Raw genomic sequence first — 17484 nt, 5'->3', positions numbered from 1 at the left:
AGAAAATATTTTTACATAGCCAAGAATAAAAGTAGATTTTTTTTGTTTTAAAATCAACTTTTTGTAAGAAAGTGATAAAATGACTTCTCGAGAAGGATAAGTCATATATTTTTGCTTCTTCAAAAAGCTGTGAATTAACTTTTTGAGAAGTTAAAAAATTTTTTTTAAATAGTACCAAACACGCGTATTATGACTTAAGCTATTTTTCAAACGGGCTCTTAGTATAATTAGAATCTTAGAAACGATTTTAATGCACGACACCCATTCAGGAACCACCTTGAGAATTTAGTCATCCCGGACAATATCCCAACCTAATGGTGTCAATCACAAACTTGGATCACAAAATGTCCTGTTTACAAGTTTATATGCTTTCACAAATCAAGACCAAATAGTTAACCCAGTAACTAACATTTTAGGTAAACCCAAATCTTTTTATGATTTTCACAATAAATGTTGGGTCAACCCAATAGCTTCAAGGTCATTATAGTACTGAATTGTATTTTTGGGTGAAAATTTTTAGCCCACCAAGGCCAGGCCCAAATTCTCAAATACCAAAGCATTCCACAAGAGTTTCAGGACCCCAAAAAAAGAATTCAGAATATTATTCCAGAAAAGGAAAAAATTGCTTATCAATTTAAAAAAAAAAAATCCTCAATCATAATCAAATAATAATAATAATTAAAAATAAAAACAAATTAAAGTATCTCCGGCAACAAAACTCCTTTTATTAGATAAATAAATCTTAATTTTTTAATATTCGTCAACCAAGAACCAACAATTAATTTTGAGAATAAAAGACTAGTCATAAACTCCATTGTATAAACATAATTCAAAAATAAAATTTTTCATTTTTTTTCAATTATTTTGTCAAATATAATCTTTTATCATTTAATATCTTCTCTCACATTTTTTTCACACTTAAAAAATATATAATAAAAAATCACACTTAAAAAAACAATTAAAAAAAATAATTCCCCACATAATATTTAAACAATCCAAAGTACTAGAGGCAGAACAGCTAACCAGCGCATTTGCAGCTGCCGAAGGAGACAGTATGGTACGATTTTTTAATTTATTATTCTTTTTTCTTTTATTATATAATAATTAATAATAAGAATAAGAATGCATAGTTTTTGAATTTGGTGGTCAAACTTCCATTGTTACGCTTAACCTGCGATTCTATGTTGGCTCTTGAGGGTGTCTTTTCCAGAGCAAAACCCTTAAAAGCAATAAGACTTACACATATTTGGTTGCACTGCACCATGTAGTGTCATGAGAGACACAAAAACAAGATTAGAAGGTGCCATTCAGAATAATGTATATGCATATGTATCCTTACAGATTCTATATATTTATTAGGGTTTATTTTCTGGTGCAGTATCATGTTCATCATCTCTTCACAAATCAGTGAATCATAGAAAGAAGATTTGCATGATGTTGATGTTTCAACTTTTTTAAATGAGATTTTAATTTGAGTAACTGGAGAATGTGAAGACAAAATACGTAACAGTAAGAAGCTAATGTTTGACTTCAATCTTAACATTAAACCAAGTTAAATTTGAGAGATTCAATTACTAATAATAGTAATCATCGTAAGTTAATTTTGAAAAGAGACAAAAGAAAATCAATGCAAAGGTCAAAGTTTTTATTTAGTATTTATTAATTATTATTAAAATAATTTATAACTTTTATGAGAAAATAATAAATAATTTTTTGAATTTTTAATTCGAAGATAAATAAATCGTTGATTAATTAAAAATATAAAAATATTTATTATATTTTAAAATATAAGACATCTAAATCTTTTTAACAAATTTATTTATTTTCATATATTTTAAACGGAGGAACTTAACATTTTAAATGTAAAAAATATTTTATATTTTTAATTAGTTAAAAAATTATTTGTATTCAAATTAAAAAATCAAATATTTATTTGTCTTTTTTCTTTTAGATATAATAAATATATATCTATAAATATCATATACATAAAATTATGAAGGTTATGTATTTATGTTAAATAAAATTATTTTAGTTATTAAATTTTTAGTATTACTGTTAATTTTGCGGGAGTTATTAAATTTCGGTAAAATTTGCAAATTTTTATTTCATTTCCTGAAGTGATATATGGCTGTCATGAGAATCTATGCTTCAGTTGGAATTCTACTTGACACGTTAGTATTTAATATAAACAAGCTAATAATATGAACTAAAATAAAATATTTTCTCATTTTTTATAGACTACAATAAAAATATGAATCAAGGCAAAGAAAAAGAAATCAGAATATTACAAAGACTAAAATGTATATTAAACTCTAAATTTTAATATCATTTGTCTAATTTATTTATCATAATAAAAATAGTTGGCTGGAGAAAAAAGCATTGATCCATTGACCAGTATTCACAGTTTTAAACCATAATTATAGAGTGATTATAGAACAAATTATGGTCATGATTTAAAATTATAACCTAAATAATTGGTAAAAAGAATAGTAACTATGATTAAAATATCGTAATTGCAGTTAAAAATCGTGACCATGAAATTATAATTATGCTGAATTAGATCATGTGGTAAAAAAAACCTATTAAATTATGATTATGATATTCTTAATTATAATTTCGGTTTTAAAACATGACCTTATTAGATTAAAATATTGTAGGGAAATAAGTTTTCTCCTGTATAATATAGCTGCTGCCACTAATATTGTACATGGATCCGTGATACACAAATTCTGGCTACATTTAATTTACACTATGGAGTGTGTTATATATTCATAAGTAATAATAAGGTAATGTAATTCCTAAATGTGTATGTGTAGTGTCAATCAAATAAAATTTTGTACCTTGGGATCAATAATAACGATGTTAACATTTGCATGTCATGCCAACGTATGTTTTAATCTCTGAGAATTTGCAATTGTTTTCTAACATTGACCTTGTCTTTTTTTCTGTCTCTCTTACTACAATATATTATCATCTTAAATTGATCAAGGTATGCCTTCAAATTATGTGGATAACGATCTTCTATTATTTATATTCTTGGCATTTCTTAGAAACAAAACATACATGAATTTTAAGTCAACAACATGGTTCCACATGAAGCGTGTGTATATATGCGCATTCATTGTTCTAGCCTTCTAGGTATTTGCTATGATGTTTAAAAAATATTATAAAAAATAAAATGGGCAAAAATTCAGCACCAAATTACAGATACCACAAAATTGGCCTTGAATGTATATGCTATGCACTAATCAAGTTGTGTTTGCATATCTCTAAGCTAGACTAGTATATATATATATATATTCATGTATGAGGGTGTGTAATTGTGTATCATCAATACAAAATTACGATTCAGAAGTGTTATTTCAGTTTTCTTTCCCTCTTCTCTTTCTGTTACAACTTCTATTGTTCATCATAATTCTTATATTATCAGAGAATCAAGAAGATTATTCTTGATCCATATTCAAAACCTTGACCTTTATGGCCAAAACATTTAGAATTTGATTCTTGTTAAATTTTAATAGAAAAATTTTTTAGTATAAAACAAAAATTAAAAAATATATGTAAAAATTTAAGTAAATCAAAAAAAAAATTTTTTGCTCGAAAGACAAACGTGTTATACATATATTCTTATCATTTTAGATTTTGACACAACTGCCTAACACATGTCTATTATTGGTTATTATTTATTGCTTTCCCTTTAAACTTTTAAGATGCGTTAAATCTATTTCACTATTTTTATTAATTATTTGGATCACTTTTATTATGAAGTATGACGTTGTTTTTATTATTTAAAAAAAATATTATTTACGTGTATAAATATACATGTAATTTAATTTATTTTTATATATATTTTATATTTTAATATATATTTTATACTGATAATTTATTTTATTATATATTTAGTATAATTATATTTTTTATGTACATCTTATATACACTTTTTTATAATATAAAAAATAATTTTTTATCTTTTTCTCTTATTCATTATTTTTAATTTTATGTATATGTGTGTGTGAGAAAATATATACGAAAACACATGCATATATATAGTATTTCTCTTTCATTAACCCTTTAAATTTTATATTTCTAATTTTTAAATTTTGAAGTTTTATTAAATTTCACCATAATTCATTTTCATGTCCTTTATTACTAATTAAATTACTGCACATACATACAATTTTTGCTAATACATGTTAATTTTGATCAATAATATAATTTTAAAAGTAAAGTATATTATAAAGTTTTTTGTATGTACATTATTTATTTAAAAAATTTTAATTTTAATGTATTAATAATATAAAATATTATTTATAATTATTCAATTATATTATTTTTATAAATAATTATTTATACAGTTAACATAAAAAATAATTATTTTTACTAATATAATACTACATAATTAAATATACATATACAATTCCTTTACATAAAATTAGTTTATAATACTAATACATCAAAATTAAATTTTTATTTTAAACCATCAAAGAGAATAATTGAACAAGAAGTCAAGAACAGAACCTAACTCCGTATTCTCCTTCTTTATTTCTTTATTTCCTTTTTTTTGAAATTTTGTTAGGGATGCTGGCCGTACCCTATGGTGGTGTTAGGGTCAGGATTAAGGCCGCCGTAGGGCACAACCCCGGGATTGTGTCATGTGCCCCTTTTCAATGCTCTTACAATATCTTTGTCAGGATTTTTTTTCTTTTTTTTTCCTAGAAAATGACTATTAACATTCTCAAATTGGTAATGTTTTATGACTTTATCTCCAATTTGGATTTTTTTTTAAGTAAAATTAGATAATAATAATAATAATAATAATAATAATAATAATAATAATAATAATAATATTACTTCAATATAAATTATATTTATTACAAATTTTTTATTAAATTAAAGTAACAAGATTCACTTATTTTATAAAAAAATTAAAAATATAAATGTAAAATTTTAATGTATTTATTATATATTTATTAAAATTAAAATTTTAAAATTTTATACAAATAATAAAAACACATTTCATTAAATTGGTGACCGAAGAATTAAAATTAAAATTCCAGTGTTCACTTATTTTTTGAAGAAAACTTGATGTAACTAATAAATTTGGCGCTAGCTGTCCCATCAAATTGGGGTAAGGACCAACGTCCTAGATTTAGGGAGTATTTAATAGGGATTTATTAGATTGGACTTTGATGTTTTTTTAAAGGAACTTGGATGTTAATAAAAAGGGTAAGACACTTTTTTTTTTTTAAGAGTGCTACACATACAAGTCTTTTTGAGTTACAAGTCTTACAAGTTACTAGGCCTTTTAATGCGTTATTCAACGTTTCCTATTTTCAAAGCGCTACACTCAGAACGGTTCTTCTTCCTCTTTGTCTTCGTCTTCCTCTTCCTCTTCCTCTTCTTCTTCTTCTTCTTCTTCTTCTCTTCCTCTTCTTCTCTTCCTCTTCCTCTTCTTCTTCTTCGTTTTTTTTTCGATTTTCATAGTTTCTGAAATCAAGCTTTGAAATCGTTTTGAAGAAGAAGCAGCAGCAGAAGATGAGGAGAAAGAGAAAGAGTTCTGAATTATGCAACGAACTTTGGGTGTATTTCTTAAATACTTTGGGTGTATTTTTCGTAATCCTTTGGGTGTATTTCTGTGATCCTTTTGAAGATAATGGAACTTCAGAAATACACCCAAACGATTACAGAAGTACACCCAAAATGATTACAGAAATACACCCAAACGGTTACAGGAATTTACCCAAACGATTATAGAAATACACCCAAAGGATTACAGAAAATACACCCAAAGGATTTAAAGAAATACACCCAAAATTTGTTAAAATACATCTTATGCATAATTCAGAACTCTTTCTCTTTCTCCTCCTCATCTTCTACTGCTTCTTCTTCTTCAAAAACGATTTCACCATGAAAAATCGAAAAAAAAAAGATAAAACAGAGAGAAAGAACGTAAATGAAGAAGAAGAGGAAGACGATGAAGAAGAACGTGCAGAAACGAAAGAAAAGGAGAAGAAGAAGAGTAAGAGGAAGAAGAACGTGCAGCAAAAAGAAGAAGAAGAAGGAGAAAGAGAAGGCAAGAAACGAAAGAAAAGAAGAAGGAGAAGACAAAGAGGAAGAAGAATGGTTCGAAGCGTGTTTTGAGCGTTAGTTTTAATTGAACTTGTAAGGTTTACAAGCCTTAATCGCTTGTATGTCAAGAATTACTCTTTTTTTTTTAAATAAATATAAGTACGATATAGGAAATTGATCATATATAAAAACTCATATGTTATGTTAAAACTCTATCCCCAGGAAAAAAATAAGCAATGATATATAATTGACAAAAATAAATTTAAAAAATTATTAAGAAATAAACAAATAATAGAAGGTATCAAGGTAATATGACTTATTAATATTCAAGAGCTTAGTATTTTATATTGTACAATTCTAAAGAATAAAATAAATAAGTCTCTCAGCTCTAATATTTTTACTTAAATCTATTTTAAAAGTGTCATATTGTGTCATAATTTTCACTGTTGAGTAGTGTATGCTCTTGAGTTATTCTCAGGTTGAGAAGCTAAAACTGGAAGGTTTATGCCACGACTAGCCAGTAGTGACGTTCAAATTTTTTGCTTGGAATAAAAGTTGGAAATATATGAATATAATTTTGATTCAAAAATTGTGCTAGCTTAGAGCAATTATTGATCTAATTATTCAGGGAATATAAATTGTTAGATAAACTTAACATAAACAATTATGTTAGCGGCAAAACACATCGCAAGTACTAGACGAAAATGAGTATATTTTTAGGGTAAAAAACGTAAATAAGTCAAGGGTAGAACAATTTGACACAAATAAGTTAAAGTAAAATCTGATTAATCAATCAACCAAAGTATATTTAAATGTAGTTCGAATCTACCTGTTTCGAACTCACTTTTCATGTAATTCGAACCACACTGATTCGAATTACACTTGAGAAACAAAACCACATAATTCGAATTGAGCTGATTCGAATTACGCAGAAACATGTAATTCGAATCAAGCTGATTCGAACTCCTCTCATGCACACCATGCAACGTAATTCGAACCAGGCTGGTTCGAACTATAAAGGAGGAGAGTTGTATATATATGGTGTGGACGTGAGTTGCTCTCATTAGAGGGGTAGAATGGCTAGTGAGGAGAGTTTTGTGGTGTTGGTTCACCACAGAGGATCGATTAAGAGGAAGACACGTTCCGGTGTGAAGTTCACTGATAAGGATCCTCTCTGTATTATCGTGAGGCCTACGATTAGGTATGATGACCTTGTTAGCTCTGTGCTGATGAAACTTGGTCTGGATGGTGTGAAACGGGTTAAGAAGTTTTTTTATCGCATTCCGATCACGGTGCTCCAAGAAACCGTGAAGTATGATTGTTTCACGATCGGGAGTGATGAGGACTTGCAGGTCATGTTTCATTGTCGCCGGCAGTTTCCGAAAGTGAGGACACTAGAGCTGTTGGCAAAGTTGGTTGATGTGGTATCCAGCTCGGGGGGTTCGAACCGGAATACCACCACTTTAGCCACGGTAGCCGGTTCTAGCTCCAGACCTGTCGTTGCTTCTACCTCCGTCCCTACGTATGAGCCACCCGTCCAGCCTGTCGCCTCCCCTTCCTTCGCTGCTGATCTCAACGGCAGTGTAGGCGACGAGGTTGGAACAGGGGAATTTCAGCCGACCTCTTTACAATGTGCTGCACCGGCTGGGGTTGGAGAGCAATTTTTGGATGATGCAGATGACGATGATGTCGAGCCGGATATGATTGCTGATGAGAGTGGCGATGATATTGGAGCGAGTGAGCCTGCTGAGGTGGGAGGTGGTTCTAGCTCTGGCACACAGCAGTACCCTCCACATTTTTCATCATTGGACTTGGATGCCATGAGGCAGGGGGTTCCTGGGCAGCCTGCTGGGTTTGGCGCTAGAGATGCGGAAGGGTCTGCAGGTCTGATAGAGTTCCAGATTGGTCAGCAATTTCAGGATAAAGATGAGGCCCTGTTAAGTGTGAAGACTTACAGCATCCGCCAAGGGGTACAGTACAAGGTAGTGGAGTCTGGCTATCGCCGGTATGTGGGCAAGTGTTCTGAGTTCGGGAATGGGTGCACATGGTTGATTCGGCTGAGTCTCCGACAGCGCAAGGGCATTTGGGAGGTCAAACGGTATAATGGACCTCATACGTGTCTGGCCACCTCCATCTCCAGCGACCACAGGAGTTTGGATTATCATGTGATATCGGCATTCATTATGCCAATGGTTAGGGCTGATGCATCCGTCAGCATCAAGGTGCTCCTAAATGCCACGGTCGCACACTTTGGGTTTAGGCCGACGTACAGGAGGGTCTGGTTGGCGAAGCAGAAGGCTGTTGCCCTCATCTATGGTGACTGGGATGAGTCATACAACGAGCTCCCTAGGTGGGTGTTAGGAGTCCAGCTGACGATGTCTGGTACTGTTGCAGTCCTTATGACGAGCCCTGTTCGAGTTGGTGGACAGCTTGACGAGTCTCGAGCTTATTTTCACAGACTATTCTGGACGTTTTCACCGTATATCGAGGCATTCCGTCATTGCAAGTCGCTGGTTAGTATTGACGGCACCCATCTGTATGGCAAGTATGGGGGAACGTTGCTTGTCGCTATTGCACAGGACGGGAACTCCAACGTACTCCATGTTGCATTCGCACTAGTTGAGGGTGAGAATGCTGAGTCCTGGTCCTTCTTTCTCTCCCACATGCGTCAGCACGTGACACCGCAGCCGGGTCTGCTGGTTATATCAGACAGGCATAACGGTATCAAGGCCGCGCTTGAGGCTCCCGACGGAGGCTGGTTACCTCCATCTGCATACCGGGCATTCTGCATTCGACATGTAGCGGAAAATTTTGCCCTAACCTTCAAGGGCAAAGACGCAAGGAGGCTTCTTGTCAACGCAGCGTATGCAAAGACCGAGGTAGAGTTCGATTACTGGTTTGATATTCTGCGGTCTGAAGACCCGCCGATGTGTGACTGGGCGAACCGGATTGAGTATTCCTTGTGGACACAGCATTGTGATGAGGGGCGGAGATTCGGGCACATGATGACGAATATCTCTGAGTGTGTGAACTCAATCCTGAAGGGTGTCAGAAACCTCTCTGTGTGCTCGCTGGTGAAGGCAACATACGGAAGGCTGGCCGAACTATTTGTTTGCAAGGGGAGAGAGGCTGAGGCCCAGCTGGGAACCGGACAACAATTCATTCAGTACTTGGTGAAGTGTATCGAGGCCAACTTGAAGACGGTGAGGTGCTTCACGATGACTTTGTACGACAGGGATAACTCGGAGTTCACCGTCGCAGAGACGACTCCGACTGGTTCGTTCTCACTGAGTAGCTATAGAGTCTCGCTTGCATCTCAGACATGTGACTGCGGATACTTCCAGGCACTTCATTTTCCGTGTCCGCACGCACTGGCATGCTGTGCCTACTCACGGCTTACATGGCAGCCTTACGTCCACCAGGAGTATCGTCTTAGTTCGGTGTTCAGTGTGTATCGGATGGGATTCACACCTCCCATTCCGGAGGATTTCTGGCTACCATATGACAGGCCAACTGTGATCCCGGACCCTAACAAGAGGCGTGCGAGAGAGGGTCGTCCGAGGTCCACTAGGATACGAACCAACATGGACGAGACAGATCCGAACCGGCCAAAGAGATATGGCCTCTGTCGGCAACCCGGACACACACGTCGGAGTTGCCCACAGGTCAGAGGGCCAGAGCATACAGGGGGACATGATTAGGTGTATTGTTAGCTTTGGTACTTTGTTTATTTCACTTTAGCTTTACATTCCACTGTTATTTATTTTCTTACTTGTTGTTGATAGGTGATAGAGTTTGTTAATGTTAATGCGATGTACTATGCATCGGATCTTACTTAATGAATATGTTCCGTTTTCGGAGTTTTGTACGAAATGTCTGTTAAACTCACAAGGCAATAAATAAATCTTCAAATTAAACTAATACATGATGCAAAAAATATGCTAGTAACTGAAATAAACCCTGAACAGCCATTTTCAAAGTACAATATCATGATTTGGAACAACATATATATACAACTCTCCTCCTTTATAGTTCGAACCAACCTGGTTCGAATTACACTTGGAGTAATTCGAATTGAGCCAATTCGAATTACGTTGCATGGCGTGCATGAGAGGAGTTCGAATCAGCTTGATTCGAATTACATGTTTCTGCGTAATTCGAATCAGCTCAATTCGAATTATGTGGTTTTCTTTCTCAAGTGTAATTCGAATCAGTGTGGTTCGAATTACATGAAAAGTGAGTTCGAAACAGGTAGATTCGAACTACATTTAAATATGCTTTGATTGATTGATAAATCAGATTTTGTTTTGGCTTATTTGTGTCAAATTGTGCTGCCCTTGGCTTGTTTGCGTTTTTTACCCATGTTTTTATTTTGAAAAAAAAATTATAAATTACTTTTTATACTCAATAAATAAATTAATAATTGTTGAAAGTATTCTCTTATAATTACTAACATTAAAAAAATACTTAACTACTATTTTGATTATAAGTGACAATTAATAATTATTTATTATAATAATCATTTTATGAAAAATTACTCATATTTTATTTTATTTTTAATTAAAATTTAATTATTTTATTGGTCTTTATTGTTTTATTAAATTTTATAGGTGAATACCCATCTTAATCCCTAATAACTTTTTCGAAGGACCACAAAGTTCCTAACAAAAAAAAATACCCATTTTGACTCTTACTTTTTAACATTGTGAGATTAATTAGCCTCTAAGTTAATAATCTCTTTTTAAAATATATTTATCTTATACGTTAATTATTAATATATCTTCTATTTAATTTTTATAAATAAAAATAATTGAAAAAAACATTAATATTTCTCAGTTTTACACATCAAATTTAGCCAATATATTTAAAAAAGATAACAAAATATAAAAAAAATTAAATGTCTTAAACAATTACTAAAAAATACAATGAGACTTCTAACAAAAAAAACTCTATATCCTAGTCAGCTCTTAACGGATAAATCAACATTTTAATATATCACATAAGTTTAATTTATTCTATTAATATAGAAAAAAATATTGATAAAAGAACTAATCAGTCTCACATAAGTAGGCCAAAAATTTTGGATATGGAAGTAGGAGGAGTGTTATACTTTAATATGATAATTTTTGGTGTTTTTTAAAACTATGAGAGGTACACAAATCGGAGAGTCCGATTTGTATTTAAAAAATTTAAAAAATTTGGGGTACACAAATCGGTGGATTTTTGTTTGATTTGTGTTTTAAAAATAAAAAAAATTTGGAGTACACAAATTAGACGGTCCAATTTGTGTACTCCAAATTTTTTTAGTTTTTTAAACACAAATCGGACGGTCCGAGTACAGAAATCGGACGGTCCGATTTCTGTACCTCTTAAAAATCAAATGGTCTGATTTGTACTCCATAAATTAAATCATTTCACATTTTAGAAAAATACCACAGTAGATCACAATTTAAAAAACACTATTGTTAACCGAATATTAAAAATAAAAATTTGCACATAAGTAAAGATAAAAGGGACTAATTATCAAAGGTCATTTAGAATATTTTTTAATTTTTAATTAGATTCTTATATTTTTTTAACTGGATCTTTATATTACTTTTAATTTTGTAATTACGTCTTTTTTATGTCAAAATATTAAAATTAATAAAATATTTCTTTCAAAATATATACGATTAAAAATTTAGTTAAATTTTAATTATAAATATATTTAATTTACAAAAAAATATTTAATAAATTTTAATATTTTTATATTAGATAATTCATAAAATAAAAATAATATAAAAATTTAGTAAACAATTATAAAAATAAACAAAATAATTAAATCTTTAATTAAAAGGATCCAACTTGATGGGAGTGCGTAGTTATAATTAGTAAATGGGGAGAGTGAGAGTGGGTTGATATTAGGCCACAAAGAAAGAAGGCTGCCACTGCCACCTGCAAATGCTGATCAATGAAGACACCGTTCATGTTCTCCGTGGCTCTCTTACTTGCCTTTATTCTTTACACTCTTTTTGTCTCTACTTTTTTTTGTCCTGTTATTAGTTTTTGATCTTTTAACGAGTGATTTTATAATGTAATATTAAAAATTTTATGATAAAAAATATAAAATTAGATTTTTGTTAATTAAAAAATTATTCTAAGACAAATAATAAATATATAAATTCAAAATGTATATAATTATTTATATATTTTAATTTTATTTAATTTTTTAAGTATTTGATGAATATTTTTATAAATATTTAGAGTTATCCTTTAATTATAAGGTAAAAGAACATATCTCATAAAACTTCTCACTCCTCGGAGAATACGATCACTTACTCAAATTAGTACTAAGATTTAATATATACTCTAAAAAAATAATATAATATAATAATAATAATAATTTCATAACATTAAATAATTACATCTAAAATGAGTCCTAAAATTATTTTAACGAATCGTCATAATATTTTTGTTAGAATGGATAAGACATTTGTCGATTTTTATTTTTTAGATCAAATAGATTTACATAAAATAATTTAAATAGAATTTATAGCTAATTTAATATGCTTCACATAAATTTTTTTTATATTTATTTTAAATTTTATTTTGATAACAAAAATTAAATTTTAAAACTTTTATTATAAAAATTTTGATATTAATTTATGAAATTATTTAACTTCTAAAAATTTATTTTATTTAAAAAATATATTAATTATATACGCTTATAGAGTGAATGATAAAAATACTAATAAGACATACATACAGGGTAATTTACGTCAAAAATTAATTTTATTATGGAACTAATATTGGTGCTGGACGGAGTTATAGAAAAGAGGAGAGCTTTACATTCGCATAGTGTCAGTTTACATGCAAATCGGACCAAGGGACTTGTCAAAGCAAAATTGGACTGTGCGAGAACTACAGCAAAGAACTCTGAGGATCCGTTTTGATTTAAAAAAATAAAAAAAAAGAAAAATCTGAAAACGGAGGATCCGTTTTCTTTTAAGAGAAAAATTAAAAAAACAAAAATCTGAAAACGGAGGGTCCAATTTGATTTCAAATATAAAAAAAAAAAACAAAAACTAATCGGATGGTCCGATTTGTGGTTAATAAATTTTTTAACAAAGAATTTGGACGGTCTAATTTTTCTCTGTCCCACACCTGTGTCTAACATTTGTATACACCATAACCAAACACAACTCACACACTCTTCCAATATAAAAAAAATTAGCCAATTTACGTGGCTAATAATAAATATATTTATATATCTACTTTTTATTATTTTAAAACGAAACATAAACACTGCCAAATATAAATGCTAAAGAAGAGGGAGTAGTCGAGTAGACTAGACAGGCATTGCTTGATTTCTTTTCTGTTGGGTTGTGTTAATCAAGAACCTTATTGAAAAGTTTCTAAATATCTCTAAAATATCGGTATTTCATTAATTTTAAGTGACGATTTTAATTAATATATATTATATATATTTAATAATTAAAATTAATAATTAAAAATATTAATATATTTGTTAAGCTTAAAATTCCTTTTATATCTCCACACCTTCTGAATCTTGCCATGATAATATGATATGGTTTTAGTAACTTGCCCTATTGCCACTGGACATTTTTTCAATCATTTAATTTATTTTTATTATTATTATGGATAACTGAGAAAAAGCACTGTTTCTTGTCTTGTCATTTAGCATTTGGCAATGTAGGGATAGGACGCAAGCAAGTAGGGCCATTCAAAGTTAACCATATGGTTAGGGTTCTTCTAGGGTTTTTGGAACATAGACTCTATTGCTAATACAAAAGCAAAAATTAAAGGGAAATATAGGTTTAAGATACTATTATTATCTATTTTTATCATAGTTACTAAAACTGAATCGATAATTAAATCAACTAAATTACTGAACTATTAAGTCATAAGATAAATCAATTGAGTTGGTTATAATTAAATAATTATATAAAATTTTATTTTATTTTTATAATAAAAATTTTTGTTTAGTTTTATTTATATTAAATTAATTATTATTTTTAAATTTTAATAATTTATCAATTGGTTTATATTTATTATATTCTTTAAATATTTATAAAAAAATATAAAAATAAAAATATATTTTTAATTTGTAAATATAAATTAATTTTATTTATATAATATATTTAATAAAAAATATCATGTGTAGAAAATAATATTTTTTGTATAATTTAACGAGATTTTATTAAATTTGTCTAGGTCAGTTTCAGCCAATTTTTATCAAATTTGATTAAATTTGCCGGATTAATTACTTAATCAATTCAAATGATAATCCAATCGAAGTGATTAGGTTTTCGGTCTGACTGACCGGGTCGGATCGAATTTGATTACTATAGTTTTATCTTATTATTTTTATAATACTTCCGTTTGTGGAAAAAAAGCCTAAATTACAAATAATTTGTTAATTATAATAGTATATGTTAGACATAATTATATAAAGAGATTTATGAAAGACTTTTCAACTATTCAATGAAGCTAGTATGTCAAATATTATTTTTAGAGTAAATATAAATTCACACTCTTATGCCGTAATTAGATTCATTTTTGTAAAATAAATTTAATTAGTTGATAACATATAGTGTAGAATTGAACTTGTTTAAATCAATAATATAATGTTTTACTACTCAATCTATTCACTCAATTTGTAGAAAGTTAAATAAATTTATAAGGTTGAACTTTGAATCTTATTGTTGTCAATAATATTATGTTTATATAAAGTTTGTTATAACCCTTAGAATTTTACTATAGAATACTAGAATACCAAGAAAAAAATATTTCTGTAGCTATTAAAATTATTTAAATGATCATTATCCAGTTATCCATAATTTATATATTATTATATTAATAAAAGTATTAAAATTTATAATTATTTCAAAAAATTCATATGCCAGTAACATATGGTTATTTATTATTAATTACTTTTATGCAAATGATATGTCAATATATATATATATATGATAAAATGATTTTCATGTCTATAATAATTTTAATTGATAATATAATCTAAGATTTATAATAAATTGTATCTTTTATTTAGAAATACGAGTGTACAATTTAAAGTCATAATTTAAAAATAGTTAATCAAACAAATAAAATAAACGCAAATAAATAAAATAAAGAGTTATTATATAAATTAATATTTTGTAATCAAAATATAATTAATATAATGGAAAATAAAAAATGACTAATCAAATATATTTTATATTGTTTGTGAATAACTAAGAATAAATGTGATATTATATATAACCTAAATTTTTAGAATAAGTGCTCAAATTAATTCTAAGCATTTTTGAGTTGGACACTTTGGTTTTCATATTTTTTAAAAGTACTCAAAAATTATTTTTGATAGACAAATTAATCATTCTATCATTTTTAATCAAATTTATAATGTATTATATAAAATAAATTTTTAATAAATTTTATTATAAAATAATTAAGTTTTAAAAATATTGTTATAAAATAAATTAATTTTCTAAAATAACAAAAAAAATCATTTTATCTAGTAAAAATAATTTTTAAAAATAGTGTAAAATATTGTTTTAGTCTCTAATACTTTGGACTAAATTTTAATTTCGTCTCTAATATTTGACAGAAATTATTTTAAAAATAGAATAAAAAATAGTGTAATCCAACTATATTGGTGCATGGTGTGTTATTCACATACGTGGATCTGCAAGTTTAGTGACCTGCAAACATAAGTCACGTTTTGCATGGTAGAAAAAAAAAGAAATAAGATTGCTGTAAAACGTAAGTTGCGTCTGGCATAAAGGAGCAACCAGATGCGGAAACGTGTCCTCTGTTTCTTGCATGTAGACAAGACGTGTCGTTTGACCACATTAGAAGTGCCCAAACGCGACCTACATTAGGTAGGTGGACAGAGCAAAGCAAGGGCGGAGCTAGATAAAATATTGGAGGGGGCCAAAATTATTTATATAATAAACTAAGACTAAAATAAAATTTTAAGCGGGGCTAAACTAAAATTTACATGTAAAAATTTAAAATTAGGGGGTCATCGCCTCCCTTTCCTACCACCTGGCTCCGCCCCTAGAGCAAAGCGCAACTTGAGATTGGTATAGAGGTAGCTTGCATGTCCGACACATGTTGGTGAAAGAAGGAAAATGGGTCTTTATAACGTGTTTTGCGTCTTGCTTTTTAGGGAAGGTGAGCTTGTTTTCACTACAACAATTACGGCAGATAGCGGCAGAAATTTTGCGACGATTTTATAAAACCGCCGCAAAACGGCAACCTGTGGCACATATAGCAGCGGTTATTGGTTGGGGCTGCAATCAGGACTATATTTAGTGGCGGTTTTCCTCGAACCGCCACTATATTTCAATCAGGCTTGTATTTAGTGGCGTCTTTTTGAAAACCGCCGCTATATGTACTGTCGGAACCGCCGCAAAATGCGTATTACCACATATTGCAATGTTTTCTTTAGTAATAACCATCTGGGTATAATCTAGTTAAGTAAACACTACTATCTTAAGCTACATATGTTTAAATCATTGTTACTTAAACTCGTAACACTTTTTCTACATTCGTTTTACATAAAAAAAAAATTCACAAGTTAAATAAGCTATATATGTTAACTCATGAACAAATTTACCAATAAGATTTTTTTGTTTATTTTATTGGCATTTAAATTTATATTCAAACATGGATGTAAAAGAAAAAAAATAAAATCATACTCTGAACTAATTAAAAATCAAATATTTTCTAAAAATAATAATTATAAATATTTTCTATAAAATATTAAAAATAATAATTAAAAATATTTTCTACAAGTCATTAAAAATTCAAAACTTTATAATTTTATTAAAATTATAATTTTAAATTATAATTTTTTTATTTTAATGATTTGTTGATCATTTATTGAAATAAAAAATTTAAAATTTTTTTAAATAACAATCTTAACTTGTATTCTTAGATATAAGAATCCATAATAACTAAATTCAAAATTAATTAATGTTTTATCAAAATTAAATACTAAATAGAATAAAATATTTTTATATGAAAATCAATCAATCATCTGCATATTATCGTGGTTAGTAGATTCAATAATGCTAACTGACCAACAAAATATAATGTTTTTGGCAAATATTTCACTAATTTTAAATATTAAAGACTAAATTCTAAATCTTAATAAATATTTTTAAAAAATATTTAATTTTTAATAATTTATAACAAAATATTTATAATTATTTTTTTATTTATGATTGAATGTACTCTTTATTGAATTCATTATGGATATTATTAAATGTAATCTTTATTGTACCCTTTATATACGTTTGGATCATATATAAATAGATGTAAATTAATTCGATCTACTAAAGTAAAAAATTAATTCAAAGCTGACCTATTCGAATTACTAGGTACGTCCTAGCGTGCATAATTCGAATC

This window comes from Arachis hypogaea, chromosome 12, assembly GCF_003086295.3.
Source record: "Arachis hypogaea cultivar Tifrunner chromosome 12, arahy.Tifrunner.gnm2.J5K5, whole genome shotgun sequence".
In the NCBI taxonomy this organism is placed as follows: Eukaryota; Viridiplantae; Streptophyta; class Magnoliopsida; order Fabales; family Fabaceae; genus Arachis; species Arachis hypogaea.
This window is presented reverse-complemented; position numbering follows the sequence as displayed.